This window comes from Canis lupus, chromosome 35, assembly GCF_003254725.2.
Source record: "Canis lupus dingo isolate Sandy chromosome 35, ASM325472v2, whole genome shotgun sequence".
Taxonomy (NCBI): domain Eukaryota; kingdom Metazoa; phylum Chordata; class Mammalia; order Carnivora; family Canidae; genus Canis; species Canis lupus.
The window spans coordinates 19,265,806-19,282,986 of record NC_064277.1 but is presented as its reverse complement, the minus strand read 5'-3'; the positions used below and the strand labels follow the sequence as shown (position 1 = coordinate 19,282,986).

The following is a 17,181-nucleotide window of genomic DNA, read 5'->3' as shown; positions in this document are numbered from 1 at the left end:
AAGAGGTAAAAATACAGCATATCTTTAATCCAAACCCATTAAATTGGCTAACAAGAGCCAACATTAGTTTACATATTCAAGGCTCAACATCTCAAAAACAGGTTTTTCACAAAATCAAAGACAGTAACAAAAAAAAAAAAAAAAACAGATTTTTAAGTGAAGCTTCCATGATAATTTATCTGCCCTTTTCCTTAGAAAGAAAGAAGAGGGAGGAAGAGAGGGAGGGAGGGAGGGAAGGATGGAGACAGGGAAGGAAGGAAGGAAGGAAGGAAGGAAGGAAGGAAGGAAGGAAGGAAGGAAGGAAGGAAGGAAGGAAGGAAGGAAGGAAGGAAGGAAGGAAGGAAGGAGAGTATTACAATTTAAACATAGACTATCTCTAAAAAATATTATCCAAAATAAAAGTTTACAAAATCTCAAAAGGTAATCTGGATCATTAAGGAATTAAGCAAATATCAAGCTTGTGAACATCTTTGGGCCTATGTTGATTTTTCTAAAAATTAGTCTAAAATATAAAAGTAGAAAATAAGTTGTTCAATACCAGAAGGCCAGCAATTTTAAAGAGTGGTCACCTCAATACAATTTAGCACTCCACAGCAATTTATTCACAAAAACACAACTACACATGACTTCAGTTCATGTGCATTAATAATACCTACACGATACAAGACAAAAAACCAGGAAAGGTCAGGCCAAACGTGGGACAAGATGAAACATGATATTCAAGTTCCCAAAGACAAAAAGACAAACCTTTCCCATATCTACTAATAAGAAAACTAAGAGAGGGCAGCCCTGGTGGCTCAATGGTCTAGCGCCACCTTCGGCCCAGGGTATGATCCTGAAGACCCAGGATCGAGTCCCATGTCGGGGTCCTGGCATGGAGCCTGTTTCTCCTATGCCTGTGTCTCTGCCTCTCTCTCTCTCTCTCTCTCTCTCTCTCTCTGATGAATAATTAAATTAAAAAATCTTAAAAAAAAAAAAAAAGGAAAACTAAGAGAAAGAGTTCAAAACTTTTTCAAAATAAATTACCCCATAACCATAATACCAGGCTAAGAAAAATTATGAACTAGAACCAACACATTGCAGAATTCACAAGAGTGAACTAGACTTTCTCTTTGTCTGTTTAAAAGGTGAACATTCTGGGATGCCCGGGTGGCTCGGTGGTTGAGCATCTGACTTTGACTCAGGACGTGATCCCGGACTCCTGGGATCGAGTCCCACATCAGGCTCCCTGCAAGGACCCTCTGCCTGTGTCTCTGCCTTTCTCTGCGTGTCTCTCATGAACAAATAAATAAAATCTTTTAAGAAATAAATAAACATGGCAGCAGGGTGGCTCAGCAGTTTGGTGTTGCCTTTGGCCCGGGATATGACCCTGGAGACCTTGGATCAAGTCCTGCATCGGGCTCCCTACATGGAGCCTGCTTCTCCCTCTGCCTGCATCTCTGACTCTCTCTCTCTCATGAATAAATAAATAAAATCTTAAAAAAAAAAAAAGAAAAAAACAAAATTTTTAAAAGGTGAAGATTCTCATCGACTGTGCAAATCCAATCTCAATCAGAAGGGAAATAATGCCTGGGATTTAAAAATTTAAAAAAAGAAAGAAAAAGGTTGACACTACTTAATTTGTATAGATAATCCACAATTTAGTACAAAATCAAAACTAGTGATTATGCCCCTTAATAAACTGTTGATTCAAATACATGTAGTTTTGTGCTTCACATGACAAAGAAGACTCTTGGGGTGCACTTGGGTGGCTCAGGGTTAAGTGTCTGCCCTCACTCATAATCTCAGGGTCCTGAGCCCTGCCATCACATGGGCTCCCTGTTCAGCGGGGAGTCTGCTTCTCCCTCTCTGCCCCACCCCCTGCTTGTGCTTTCTCTTTAAGCTCATTCTCTCAAAAAAACAAAATCTTTTTTATTTTAAGAAAAGGAGACTCATTAAAAAAGAAAAATATAACCCCCCACAAAAAAAGGAGACTCGGGCTAACAAGACAAAAAGTTAACAGAAACTAAATCTTTCTGTGCTCCACTTAAAGAAGGAAAAAAGAAAACTAAAATATAGAGATCAGAAAAATGTGCATGGGGGATCCCTGGGTGGCTCAGCGGTTTAGCGCCTGCCTTTGGCCCAGGGCGCGATCCTGGAGTCCCAGGATCGAGTCCCACGTCAGGCTCCTGGCATGGAGCCTGCTTCTCCCTCCTCCTGTGTCTCTGCCTCTCTCTCTCTCTCTATGATAAATAAATAAGTAAATCTTAAAAGAAAGAAAAATGTGCATGCATCCTATATTTTATATCACAGTAATGAGAAGTCCCAACAGTCTGTGAAAATGAATTAAAACATCTCTTTAAAATGTTACATTTGACTGAAGCACCACAAAATTTAAACAAAACTGTTAGCACATCAAATTTAAATTTTAGGGACTTAAGTAGAGAATCCCATTCGGTTTTTACAATATAAAGCGTAATTATCATTCCTGATGTGATGAAAAGCAATTTTCCTCCATTTCTCAGTCACCTTGGACGCAATTTAAAATAAAGACAACCTCCTTACGAGACCTTCCAGGTAAAATGGGTAGTTGTATGGGTAAATAAAATGTAAATTATGCTTCATTATAGTTGTTTAAAATTAAAAAAAAAAAAAAAAAAAACATATAGGATAAACACTGATCACAATATGCCAGGAAGCTACACAGTATCTTTACCACAATGCTTTCCTTAAGAGGTGTACCTATTAGGCTCCATCTTTAAGTGACATAACTTTCTACAAGGTATGCATAATATATGTACTGCCTTCCAAGTGGAAGCATTTTTAAGACTAAGTTATACATAAATGGTTTTCCAGTTCTACATGTCCATATCTTTCCAAATGATGGAGTCTTCCATTAGTACACACCCACAAAATACACATGCTAATTCTCTTCAAGTCTGTTCTCAACTCTTCCCACTTTCAGAATCCTAATTTAACCCCTCAGACTATTCTCTGTCTTCCTCAACTTCAACCAGGGCATCTTTTACTTTGCTAGCATTCCCCATCCACTTTCTAATAAAAGCAGACCTTCTTTTCAATTCCCTTCTGTGATCACAAAAGAATTGTTCCCATCTCAAGCTAGCCATTCCAGAACTTCAAGCAGAGGATTCCAATATTTCTATGACACGACATAAGCCTGAAAAAAATGTCTTCTTCTACTACCCATGTGCTGTCAGATCCTCAAACTAAGTCGGTTTTTAGTAACACTCTCAACTTTCGATGTGAAGTAATATTTTTCTAGTTATTTTTGCCACTATTAAGACTTAAGAAGAATATTCCTGGTGATTCATGCAAATAATCGAATATATAAATATGTACATAGTAACCAGGGAGGGAAGGTAAAAATGAATTACTGGCAGGGGTATCTGGGTGAGTGGAGTGTCTGACTCTTGGCTTTGGCTCAAAGCATGATCCCAGAGTGCCAAGATGGGAGTCCCACAACAGGCTTTCTGCATGGAGCCTGCTTCTCCCTCTGCCTCTGTCTCTGCCTCTCTCTGTGTGTCTCTCATGAATAAATAAATAAAATCATTCAAAAAAAATTAAAAAGTGAATTACTGGCAAGGTAAGGAAGTACTTTTTTTTTTTTTTAAGATTTGAGAGAAAGAGGGAACAAGCAGAGGGAGGGGCAGAGGGAGACAGAGTAGGGAAGTAGATTTCCTGCTGACTTCAGAAGGCATCAACTTTAGCTGCAGAATAAAGAATTTCTCTAGGTAAACACTGTTACACTTACTAAAATGTCTATTGAGCACATAACTTAATACCTCAAAGTAAATACTCATAACAATACATGTAATTTAAGTCAGAAATGTCAGGATGTTTTTAAGTAATTCTTTAAAAGCTTAGGAAAACATGGGGATCCCTGGGTGGCTCAGCAGTTTAGTGCCTGCCTTCGGCCCAGGGCATGATCCTGGAGTCCCGGGATCGAGTCCCATGTCAGGCTCCCTGCATGTGGGAGGGAGCCTGCTTCTCCCTCTGCCTGTGTCTCTGCCTCTCTCTCACTCTGTGTCTCATCAACCAATAAATAAAATCTTTAAATAAATAAATAAAAATAAATAGAAAGGAAGGAAGGAAGGAAGGAAGGAAGGAAGGAAGGAAGGAAGGAAGGAAGGAAGGAAGGAAGGAAGGAAGGAAGGAAGGAAGAAAGAAAGAAAGAAAGAAAGAAAGAAAGAAAGAAAGAAAGAAAGAAAGAAAGAAGCTTAGGAAAACAAGGTCTTTGTTCTCTATCTTCAGGGATGATCCATATAAAATAAGCAATAGAGATTAACTTGTTTTATGAACTATAACGCACTATGTACATGTAAATAACACCAGTGACAGTTAAAGAATAAGTAGGCTAGATTAAAGAAGTATATGTGGAAGGCACAAGCCCTACACTAAGACAGCTGATGATTCTTTTACTGAAATCCACTAGAGATTCTATAACACAAAAATCAAGATGTTTCATAGCGGGTTAAGGGATGGGCAAATGGGTGAAGGAGAGCAGGAAATACAGACTTCCAGTCAGAGAATAAGTAAGGCTCAGAAGTAAAAGTTACAGCATAGGAACACAGTTAATGGTCCTGTAAGAGTGTTGTATGGTGACAAATGGGAGCTACACTTGTTGTGAGAACAGCATACAGAGCTACCAAATCACAATGTTGTACATCTGAACCTAATGTAACAGGTGTGTCAACTAAAATTTCAAAAATGTTTAACGGAAACAGTGCCATTGTTAACATATTACTGTGAAGATTAAATGAAGGAATATGGAGAAGGCCCTTGGCATGAGGCCCAGTACATGGTAAACCCCAAATGGACGGAGGTAACTATTGCTGATCAAAGCTAAAAAGAAAGAAGATGTCATAATTATGTTCCACCAGAAGAAGGCATCTGCCTTCAACTCAGGATGCAATCCCAAGGTTTAGGAATCGAGTCCCACATTGGGCTCCCCTTGCCGAGCCTGCTTCTCCCTCTACCTGTGTCTCTGCCTCTCTCTGTCTCTCATGAATAAATAAAATCTTTACAAAAAATAAAATAATAAAAATTAAAAAAATAAAACCTACCCAATACAAGATTTCCATACTGACCTGCCTTTAAAGCAAGTTTGAGAGACTACACGGTATAATGCAAAGAGCAGAGGTTGTGCTGACAGATGGCTGTGTGTCAATGTCCACTTCAGCAAACAGTAGCTGGGTGAAGAAGGCATGTAGATCACCTGTCTCCCTTCTCCCAGTCTCAATCTTCTAGTTTTAAAATATGCAGTAACCTCCTGTCAAAGTTACTTCATTTGATCTTTGCAATAACTTATGTGAAATGCCTAACATATACATTTTCACTTAATTTTCAATTAATTCAATTCACTTGCTTGGAGATGTGTACAAAAACTCTGATTTCACTTAGGATTTGCTAGCACAAAGTACTGTGTCACCTAAAAAAGGCATTTTTTAATTTAGTTCCATTTTTAAGAAGGTGGAGGTCCACTGCTTTCTCGGCTTCCCATAGAATTGGTGTATGCATCTTAATATCTTTTATTATATAGGTAAGCTCAACATATTAACGTGAAAGATAATGACAACCAGTTCTTAAAGAAAAGAGATAAAAAAAGCAGGCAAAGTGATTTTTTCCTCTCAAGAAACTTTATGTGCATTCATACTTTAACTACGTACAAGTGTGATTTCCAAAAACTCCAAGTTAAAACACAAAAAGGTGGCTTTAATGTTCTTAATATTCTACTGACCTATGAGTGTGGTCCTCGAATGTATTCCTTACAGAAACATCTGTGTGTATCAATCCAATATATCCCATTAATCTGTCTTAAAATTTAAAGGTATTTCAAGTTACATGACCAGGTCCAGGAAATATGCTTCCACTTTGGACATTCAATTATAGTATTATCTCCTAGACTATATAAACTAGAAGTTGTTTCTACAGGGAGATTAATTATTTTAAGATTTTATTTATTTATTCATGAGAGACACAGTGAGAGAGGTAGAGACAAGGCAGAGAGAGAAGTAGGCTCCCTGCAAAGAGCCCGATGTGGGACTTGATCCCAGGACACAACCTGAGCCAAAGGCAGACACTCAAATGATGTACACCCAGGTGCCCCAAGATTAATTTTCTTAATTCAAACATAAAATTTTATATTCTGATAGATGCAAAAATCCTCAATAATATATTAGCAAACCAAATCCAACAATACATCTAAAAAAATTATAGACTACAACTCAGTGGGATTTGTTACCAGAATGCAAGTTCAATATTCACAAAACAATCAACAATCAGTGACATAAGTCACATCCAAAAAAGATAAAAACTGCATGATCATTTCAATAGATGCAGAAAAAGCATTCGTTGATCCTGGAGTCCCGGGATTGAGTCCCACATTGGGCTCTCTGCATGGAGCCTGCTTCTCCCTCTGCCTGTGTCTCTGCCTCTCTCCCTCTCTGTGTTTCTCATGAATAAATAATATATCTTAAAAAAAAAAAAGAAAAAGAAAAAGCATTCGTCAAAGTACAACATCCATTCATGATTTAAAAAAACCCTCTGCAAAGCAGGTCCAGAGGGAACATACCTCCACATAATAAAGTCCATATATGACAAACCCACAGCCATCATACTCAATGGTGAAAAACTGAGAGCCTTTTCCCTAAGGTTAGGAGCAAGACAAGAACATGCATGCTCACCACTTTTATTCAACACAGTACTGGAAGTCCTAGCCAAAGCAATGAGACAACAAAAAGAAATAAAAATCATCCAAATTGGTAAGGAAGATATAAAACTCTCACTCTCTACAGATGACATGATACTAAATATAGAAAACCCAAAGACTCCAACAAAAAACTACTAGAATTAATAACTGAATTCTGTACAAGACCAATGTACAGAAATCTGTTGTATTCCTTTACACTAATAATGAAACAGCAAAAAGTGAAATTAAGAAAAAAATCCACTTACAATCACAAGAAAGACAATAATATATCTAGGAACAAACTTAATCAAAGAAGTGAAAGACCTATTCTCTAAAAACTATAAAACAGTAATGAAAGAAATTGAAGACAATGCAAAGAAATGGAAAGACATTTCATGTTCATGAGTTGGAAGAATATTGTTAAAATGTCTCTACTACCCAAAGCAATCTACAAATTTAATGCAATCTCTAACAAAATATCAATAGCATTGCTCACAGAACTAGAACCAACCCTATAATTTGTATGAAACCACAAAAGACCCTGAATAGCCAATGTAATCTTGAAAAAGAAATATAAAACTGAAGTATGACAATTCCAGATTTCAAGTTATATTACAAAGCAGTAGTAATTACAACAGTATGGTACTGGGGCCGCTGGGTGGCTAAGTCAGTTAAGCATCTGACTCTTGGTTTCAGCTCAGGTCATGATCTCAGGGTAATGGGATCAAGCCCTGCAATGGGCTCCACACTCAGCATGGAGTCTCCTTGACCCTCACCCTCAGCTCCTCTCCAGCTCATGCACTCGCTCTAATAAATAAATAAAAACTTAAAATAAAAAAATAAAAAAAAGAAAAAGAGTATGGTACTGGAATAAATATACAGACATAAATCAATGGAATAGAACAGAAGCCCAAAAAGAAACCCATAATTACACAGTCAATTAATTTTCAACAAAGGAAGAATAAATATCCATGGGAAAAGCAGTCTCTTCAACAAATGGTATTGGGAAAATTGAACAACAACGTGCAAAAGAATGAAACAGGGCAACTCTATTATACCATACACAAAAATAAACTCAAAATGAATTGAAGACCTAAATACGAAACCTGAAACCATAAAAATCCTTGAAGAGAACACAGGCAGTAATTTCTCTGACATTAGTCATAGCAATATTTTTCTAGATAGGTCTCCTGAGGCAAGGGGGAAAAAAGCAAAAATAATCTATTGGGACTATATCAAAATAAAGGCTTCTGCACAGCAAAGGAAACAATCAACAAAACTGAAAGGCAACCTACAGAATAGAAGAAGATATTTGCAAATGACAGATCCAATAAAGGGTTAGTACCCAATCATATAAAGAACTGATACAGGGGATCCCTGGGTGGCTCAGCAGTTTAGCGCCTGCCTTCGGTCCAGAGTGTAATCCTGGAGTCCCAGAATTGAGTCCACATCGGGCTCCCTGCATGGAGCTTCCCTCTGCCTGTGTCTGTGTCTCTGTGCTCTCTCTCTCACTCTCTCATGAATAAATAAAATCTTAAAAAAAAAAAACAAAAAACTGATACAACTCAACACCCAAAAAACAAATAATCCAATTAAAAAACAAGAAGACATGAACAGACATTTGTCCAAAGACAATAAACATATTGTCAACAGATACATAAAAAGATGCTCAAAATCACTTATCATCATGGAAATGTAAAATCAAACTATAATGAAATATCACCTGACACCTCTCAGAATGGCTAAAATCAAAAATACAAGAAACAACCATGCTGGTGAAGATGTAGAGAAAAAGGAACCCTCTTGCACTGTTGGTAGGCATGCAAACTACTGCAGTCACTGTAGAAAACAGTATGGAAGTTCCTCAAAAAATTAAAAATAGAACTACTTTATGATCCAGTAATCACACTATTGGGTATTTAACCAAAAAATACAAAAACACAAATTCAAAGGGATACATGCACCCCTATTTATAGCAGCATTATTTGCAATAGTCAAACTATGGAAGCAGCCCAAGGGTCTATCAACTGATGAATGGATAAAGAAGAGGTGGCATGTATACTCACACACGCACGCAGCACGCGTACACACACACACACCCATACACACAGAGTGGAATATTATTCAGCCATTAAAAAGAATGAAATCTTGCCATCTGTAACAAGATGGACAGAGCTAAAGAGTATCATGCTACGTAAAACAAGTCAGTCAGAGAAAGACAAATACCATGTGATCTCACTCATATCTGGAATTTAAGAAACAAAACAAAAGGGCAAAGGAAAAGAGAGACAAACCAAGAAACAGACTTGTAACTTTAAGAGAACAAACTGCTGGTCACCAGAGGGGAGGTGAGGAGGATGTGAAACAGATGACAGAGATTAAAGAGTACACTTACCATGATGAAAAAAAAGAAAATGTTATATTCTGACTTGACATTATCACAAAGCATTTCTAAAATATAAATTGTAAAACCTCTTTTAACAAAGTAGGTCTGACTTCACTATATCATAAAAGAGTATATTAAGAGCTTCACCATTTACTAAAATAAGGCTCTTCCTCTGCGAAAAAACAATAAACTTTTCATGTGCTGGAATCCACATCTAGTTCTAGTTCATTTTCACATCTTCACACTTCCTAGCACTACACCTGTAACACACATCATGTTCAGACAACACTTGCGGAATGAATAAAATACAAATATGCAAAAGAACCATTAAGAAGTGTAAAAAGCCCAGCAATTTAAAAATTATTTCTTTGAAACCAGGGGCACCCAAGCTAAATGCCCTATTCTGACCTACATAAACTTATCACATATATTCCGTGTATATAACTCACATTATTCTCTTATGTCTATGAACTGGCGCCTCAGTCAATGGCCTTACAAAGGACTTTTTTCCACTAACCAAAAGCACAAGTTATGTTCGCTCACGGCATGCACAGCTACAAACTAAACATAACAACTTCTCTCCAGCATCTCTCCTTCCTCTGACCTATCTCTATCTAATTTTCCCTCAAGTATATCAATCAATTAATAACCAAAGTAAAGAGATACTTAGATAATAACACACTAATAGTAGGAGACTTTAACACAGCACTTTCTGCAAATGACAGATCCTCTAAGCAGAACATCACCAAAGAACCAGGGCCTTAAATGATACACTGGACCAAATAGATTTCACAGATATATACAGAACTTTTCATCCAAAAGCAACTGAATACACATTCTTCTCAAGTGCACATGGAACTTTCTCCAGAATAGACCACATACTGGGTCACAAATCAGGTCTCAACCAATACCAAAAGATTGGGATTGTACCCTGCATATTTTCAGACCACAATGCGTTAACCTAGAACTCAGTAACAAGAAGAAATTTAGAAGAAACTCAAACACATGGAGATTAAAGAGCATCCTACTAAAAGATGAATGGTCAACCAGGAAATTAGAGAAGAACTAAAAAGATTCATGGAAGCTAATGAAAATGATGATATAACCGTACAAAATCTTTGGGATACAGCAAAAGCGGTCCTAAGAGGGAAATACACTGCAATACAAGCCTCCCTCAAAAAATTGGAAAAAACTCAAATACACACGCTAACCTCACACCTAAAGGAATTGGAGAAAAAAACAGCAAATAAAACCTACACCAAGCAGAAGAGAGATAATAAAGATTCAAGCAGAACTCAATGTAATAGAGACCAGAAGAACTGTAGAACAGAGCAACAAAACCAGGAGTTGCTTCTTTAAAAGAATAAGATAGATATACCATTTGCCAACCTTATTGAAAAGAAAAGAGAAAAAAATCCAATTAATAAAATCATGAATGAAAAAGGAGAGATCACAAGCAATACCAAGGAAATACAAACGATTTTAAAAAGGTATTTTTAGAAGCTACATGCTAATAAATTAGGCAATCTGGAAGAAATGGATGCATTTCTGGAAGCCCAAAAATTACCAAAACTGGAACAGGAAGAAACAGAAAACCTGAACAGGCCAATAGCCAGCAAGGAAATTGAAGCAGTCATCAAAAACCTCCCAAGACACAAAAGTCCAAGGCCAGATGGCTTCCCAGGGGAATCCTATCAAACGTTTAAAGAAATAATACCTATTCTAATAAAACTGTTCTGAAGGATAGAAAGGGATGGAATACTTCCAAACTCGTTTTATGAGGCAAGCATTACCTTGATTCCAAAACCAGACAAAGACCCCACCAAAAGGGAGAATTACAGACCAATATCCCTGATGAACATGGATGCAAAAATTCTCAACAAGACACTACCCAATAGGATCCAACAGTACATTAACAAGATTATTCACCAGGATGCCTGGGTGGCTCAGCGGTTGAGCGCCTGCCTTCGGTCCAGAGTGTAATCCTGGAGTTCCAGGATTGAGTCCACATCGGGCTCCCTGCATGGAACCTACTTCTCTCTCTGCCTATGTCTCTGCCTCTCCCTCTGTGTGTCTCTCATGAATAAATAAATATTCAAAAAAAATAAATAAATAAAGCAAGGGTTTAAAAAAAAATAAAAGAAGAAGATTATGCACCATGACCAAGTGGGATTTATCCCAGGGAATGCAAGGATGGTTCAACACTCGTAAAGCAATCAACATGATAGAACACATCAACAAGAAAAAGAACAAGAACCATATGATCCTGGGGATCCCTGGGTAGCTCAGCGGTTTGGCGCCTGCCTTTGGCCCAGGGCGTGATCCTGGAGTCCCGGGATCAATTCCCGCGTCCGGCTCCCGGCATGGAGCCTGCTTCTCCCTCCTCCTGTGTTTCTGCCCACCCCCCTCTCTCTCTCTCATAAATAAATAAATAAATAAATAAATAAATAAATAAATAAATCTTAAAAAAAAAAAAAAAAAAGAACCATATGATCCTCTCAGCAGATGCAGAGAGGGCTGCCTAGTGACCCAGCGGTTGAGCATCTGTCTTTGGCTCAGGTCGTGATCCTGGGGTTCCGAGATCAAGTACCACATTGGCCTCTCTGTAAGGAGCCTGCTTCTCCCTCTGCCTATGTCTCTGCCTCTCACTATGTCTCTCATGAATAAACAAAATCTTTAAAGAAAAATAGATGCAGCAAAAGCATTTGACAAAATACAGCATCCATTCCTGATCAAAACTCTTCAGAGTGTAGGGATCGAGGGAACATTCCTCAATATCTTAAAAGCAATCTATGAAAGCCCACAGCAAATATCATTCTCAATGGGGAAAACCTGAAAAGCCTTTCTCCTAAGAAATGTCATTCAACATTGTACTAGAAGTCCTAGTCTCAGCAATCAGACAGCGAAAAGAAATAAAATGCATTCAAATCTTCACAGATGACATGATACCGTATACATACAGAAAACCCAAAAGACTCCATCCCAAGGTTGCTAGAACTCATACAGCAATTCAGCAATGTGGCAGGATACAAAATCAATGCCCAGAAATCAGTGGCATTTCTGTACACTAACAACGAGACTAAAGAAAGAGAAATTAAAGAATCAATCCCATTTACAATTGCACCCAAAACCATAGATACCTAAAGAATAAACCTAACCAAAGAGGTAAAGGATCTATACCCTAAAAACTATAGAACACTTCTGAAAGAAATTGAGGAAGACACAAAGAGATAGAAAAACATTCCATGTTCATAGATTGGAAGAATAAATATTGTGAAAATGTCTATGCTACCCAGGACAATTTATACATTCAACCCAATCTCTACCAAAATACCATGGATGTTCTTCACAGAGTTGGAACAAATCATCTTAAGATTTGTATGGAATCGGGATCCTCCTTTGGATTTGGTTTAGTGCCTGCCTTTGGCCTAGGGCGCGATCCTGGAGACCTGGGATTGAATCCCACGTCGGGCTCCTGGTGCATGGAGCCTGCTTCTCCCTCTGCCTATGTCTCTGCCTCTCTCTCTCTCTCTCTCTCTGTGTGACTATCATAAATTAAAAAAAAAAAAAAGATTTGTATGGAATCAGAAAAGACCCCAAATAGCCAGAGGAATATTGAAAAAGAAAATCAATGCCAGGGGCATCACAATGGCAGATTTCAAGCTGTATTACAAAGCTATGATAATCAAGACAGTATGGTACTGGCATAAAAACAGACACATAGATCAATGGAACAGAACAGAGAACCCAGAAATGGGCCCTCAACTCTATGGTCAACTAATATTTGACAAAGCAGGAAAGAATATCCACTGGATAAAGGATGGTCTCTTCAATAATGGAATTGGAAAAACTGGACAGCCACGTGCAGAAGAATGAAACTAGACCATTCTCTTACACCAGACACAAAGATAAACTCAAAACAGATGAAAGATCTAAATGTGAGACAAGAATCCACCAAAATCCTAGAGGAAAACACAGGCAACACCCTTTTTGAACTTGGCCACAACAACTTCTTGCAAGATACATCTTTGAAGGCAAGGGAAACCAAAGCAAAAATGAACTATTGGGACTTAATCAGGGTAAAAAGCCTCTGCACAGCAAAAGAAACAGTCAACAAAACTAAAAGACAACCTACAGAATGGGAGAAGATACTTGTAAATAACATATCAGATAAAGGGCTAGTATCCAAGATCTATAAAGAACTTATTAAAATCAACACCCAAACAATCCAATCATGAAATGGGCAGAAGACATGAACAGAAATTTCACCAAAAATGACACACACATGGTTCCTCAAAGAGTTAAAAACAGAGTTACCCTACGATCCAGCAATTGTACTACTGGGGATTTACCCCAAAGATACAGATGTAGTGAAATGCTGGGACACCTACACCCCAATGTTTATAGCAGCAATGTCCACAGTAGCCAAACTGTGGAAAGAGCCACGATGTCCTTTGACAGTTGAATGGATAAAGAAGATGTGGTCTATATATACAATGGAATATTACTCAGCCATTAGAAAGGATGAATACCCACCATTTGCTTTGATGTGGATGGAACTGGAGGGTATTATGCTGAGTGAAGGAAGTCAATCGGAGAAGGAAAATCATCATATGATTTCACTCATACAGGGAATATAAGAAATAGTGAAAGAAACTATAAGGGAAAGGAGGGAAAATGAGAAAAATTAGAGAGGGAGACAAACCATGAGAGACTCCTAACTCTGGGAAACAAACAAAGGGTGTGGAAGGGGAGGTAGGTAGGGGGTTGGGGTAACTGGGTGACGGGCACTGAGGAAGGCACTTGATGGGATGAGCACTGAGTGTTATACTTTATGTTGGTAAATCGAACTTCAATAAAAACAAAAAAACATATACAAATAAATATGATAAAGTAAACAAAATATCCCTAACATATTTCTATCTAAGTGAGAGCTATCCCTAAAGCAGTACCTTGGGAGACTTATTCCACTACTGGAATAAGCAATAGTTACAAATTCTTTGATGAAATTATAGGAGTTGTGAGATTCTGAAAAGACCCAAAAACAATAAGAATCACAGCTATAAATATTTTTTGAAACTCTTCTACAGCAGTTTTCAGAATCTATTAAGATTAAAAAACAGCTTACTCTTATCTAAAACTGCCTTCAACATTAAATCAAAATACTTAATTTATTGGCTTCAAATGACCTATGATTAGTCTAACATTACATGTACTCTGAAAATATGAAGATCTGCCACCAGCAGAGGACACTGAAAATACTTCCCCAGCATCTCCAAAGAAATAATCCAAGAACAATACCCAAAGGCAGCATAATCGGGGAGAGAAAAAGTTCAGTCTATAAAAATTGCTTATTTGAAGAAACAACACCCTTATAATGTATGCATTCAAATCATGTTTCTTTAAAAAGTCATGGTACCAGGGCACCTGGGTGGCTCAGTGGATGAGCATCTGCCTTCAGCTCAGGTTGTGATCCTGGGGTCCTGGGATCGAGTACCGTATCAGGCTCCCCACAGGGAGCCTGCTTCTCCCTCTGCCTATGTCTCTGCCTCTCTCTGTCTCTCATGAATGAATGAATGAATGAATGAATAAGCAAGCAAGCCATGGTACCTATAGGGACACTTTCACTGTTTTCCATGCATCTATGTATCCATGATACAATTAATTGTTCTGAGTTTTAGGGAATTCCATCATTTTGCCTTGGTAGGTCTCATTCTTTGAAATGAGAAACTAGAGAGCACTATTTTAGAACTTATGAAGCATCTTTTCCCTCAAAATAGGAAGGGTTTGAAAGTAGCACTAGACAAGAATTAACTGCTCAGAGTCAAGCCTCTACGAGATTTCACTATGTGATAATTATGTTCCCAGATTCCCAAAGTTAAAGATTTTTATTTATTTATTCATGATGGAGAAAGAGAGAGAGACAGAGACACAGGCAGAGGGAGAAGCAGGCTCCATGCTGGGAGCCTGACGCGGGACTCGATCCTGGGACTCCAGGATCTCGCCCTAGGCCAAAAGCAGACGCCAAACCACTGAGCCACCCAGGGATTCCCCCCAGATTCCCAAAGTTAAAAGCAATTTCAAGTATATACCCATATAATCTGTCTTTTGTCCCCAAAGAGTAAAACTATTATTGGGAAGTGAAAGCTAATTTTTAATTTCTTGTGTACTTTTTTCAATAATCTGTGCATATTTTACATAATCTATATTTATACCTATTTGACATCAAGTAATCAAGTACAAAGTTAAAACAAAATTTTAATATTAACTTGATTAATAAAACATTTGATTAATAAAACACTTGATTAATAAAACATTTTAAATTATTTAACAATAATAATTTTTATAAAATCCTACCACTCCATAGTAATGAAAGACTACTGGTACAGATAACCCAGAAATTACTCATCTCATATATTTAATCTAAGTATAAAATCGAAATATAAAATATATTTAAGTGTCTTACAAAAGCTACTATTGTTCATACTTCCTGGGCCTACAGAACCTGACTGGTGAGGAAAGTGACTCCACCACAGTCTGCTGTATGCCAGTCAGCCTACAATTAGACACAGACTATAAATTTCTAAAATGGGGGCATTCCACAGTACATAACATTAATAGAAATGTATATAGGTAATGCAACTATATAAAAGTGATATACCACATTAATAGGAAAAATAAATTTCATACTCAAGTGATTGCTTCCTTAATTCTCTCTCTTTACTACTCCCAAATAAGAAGCCAGAACTGGGTATACATAACAAAACTCTGTATTCTTGTATAAATACATCAGGACTATTGTTCTACTTTTATTATTTAGAAAAGTATTGTCATAAGACCAAGTACAAACTGCTAATGGGCTAAAATTTAAATTAAAATGTATCAGATATTTAATACCACCTAGGGAAAAAAAATCAAGCTCATTTTTTTAATATTTTAGGAAATTATCTTATAGGCTATTGTCTTAACACTCAAAGTGCACCATAAGAAGGTATTAAGGCAAACTCACACTAATTTACATTAAAAATTACTAATGAATACAAAAAAAATTCCTTTTTGAGATAAATAATTCTAAAAGCACATTTTGATACTTTTATCTAAGAAAATTTTAAGGGTGACTTTACTGTCTAAAGAATAAGTTATCAAAAACACAAGTTAAGACATTAGGACCATTTAGCTGCTGAAGGAAGAAGTGAGTTTCCAATCCTTCCAAATTCTCACAGGCCATCTGGAGGCTAGGACTCTGCCGATCACACAGGCAGAGGCAACTGTGAAGTACAGAACAGTAGTCAACAGCAGTGTTTTGATGAGATGGAGACTTCACACTGTCTGGGTGATTTAAGGCAGGACAGCACACAATCCTTCCATTCTCATTCATGAAGTAGGGATGCCACTATTTCCTCATCTTCCTCCAAAAATCAAGCATGCTAACACACATGAAGCACTGGGTTAGTGCTTGTCACAAATTCAGGCCCCATTTAACACACGTGCTAATAAATACAGTAACACAGATACATATACATGCCATGTACTATATATACCTATTTGCTAGTGTGGTACACTGAGAGAACCCAGAAGCAGGGACACTTCACAGTGGCAATAAGCACACCGAATGTCCACAGCTCTCATCTGGTTCTTCTTATGAAAGGGATCAGGACTCCCTGGAAAAGTGGTTGCCTCCAAAGCTGGGGATGGGAAGATATGAGACTAGGACATCTTGTGGTGTCAGAAAATCAGGAAGTGCTCAGAAAAATGGGTGCATGTTGAGAAGACACAGGTGCCAGCCTGAACAAGGTCCTAATTTTTTTAATATAAGTTCCTAAGGCGAAAGCTGGAACAACGGGAGCAGCAAATTAACAATGAAAGTGTTGGACTGTAGCCCAAAGAACTGAAAAATCAACATGGAAGTTCATACTGATACATCTAAAGGAAACAAGGGGAGAAAGGATAGTCTTTCTTTACAGAATTCCAATTAATAACAGTGGAAGAAGAAAATGATAATCATTCAACAAACTGTAATGACTGTTGCAAACTAGTTGCATGGACAGATACTAAAATTCTCAGACACTAAAAATAGTAGAGAAAAGGCTGAGGAGAAACAGGATAT

The 17,181-nt window shown here is 37.6% G+C and overlaps 1 protein-coding gene across 7 annotated transcripts in view; it reads right to left on the bottom strand.

Moving 5' to 3' along the window:
* CDKAL1 (CDK5 regulatory subunit associated protein 1 like 1) overlaps positions 1-17,181 on the bottom strand; it is a 663,852-nt gene that overhangs the window by 626,543 nt on the left and 20,128 nt on the right. The gene's annotated exons all lie outside the window — the stretch shown is intronic.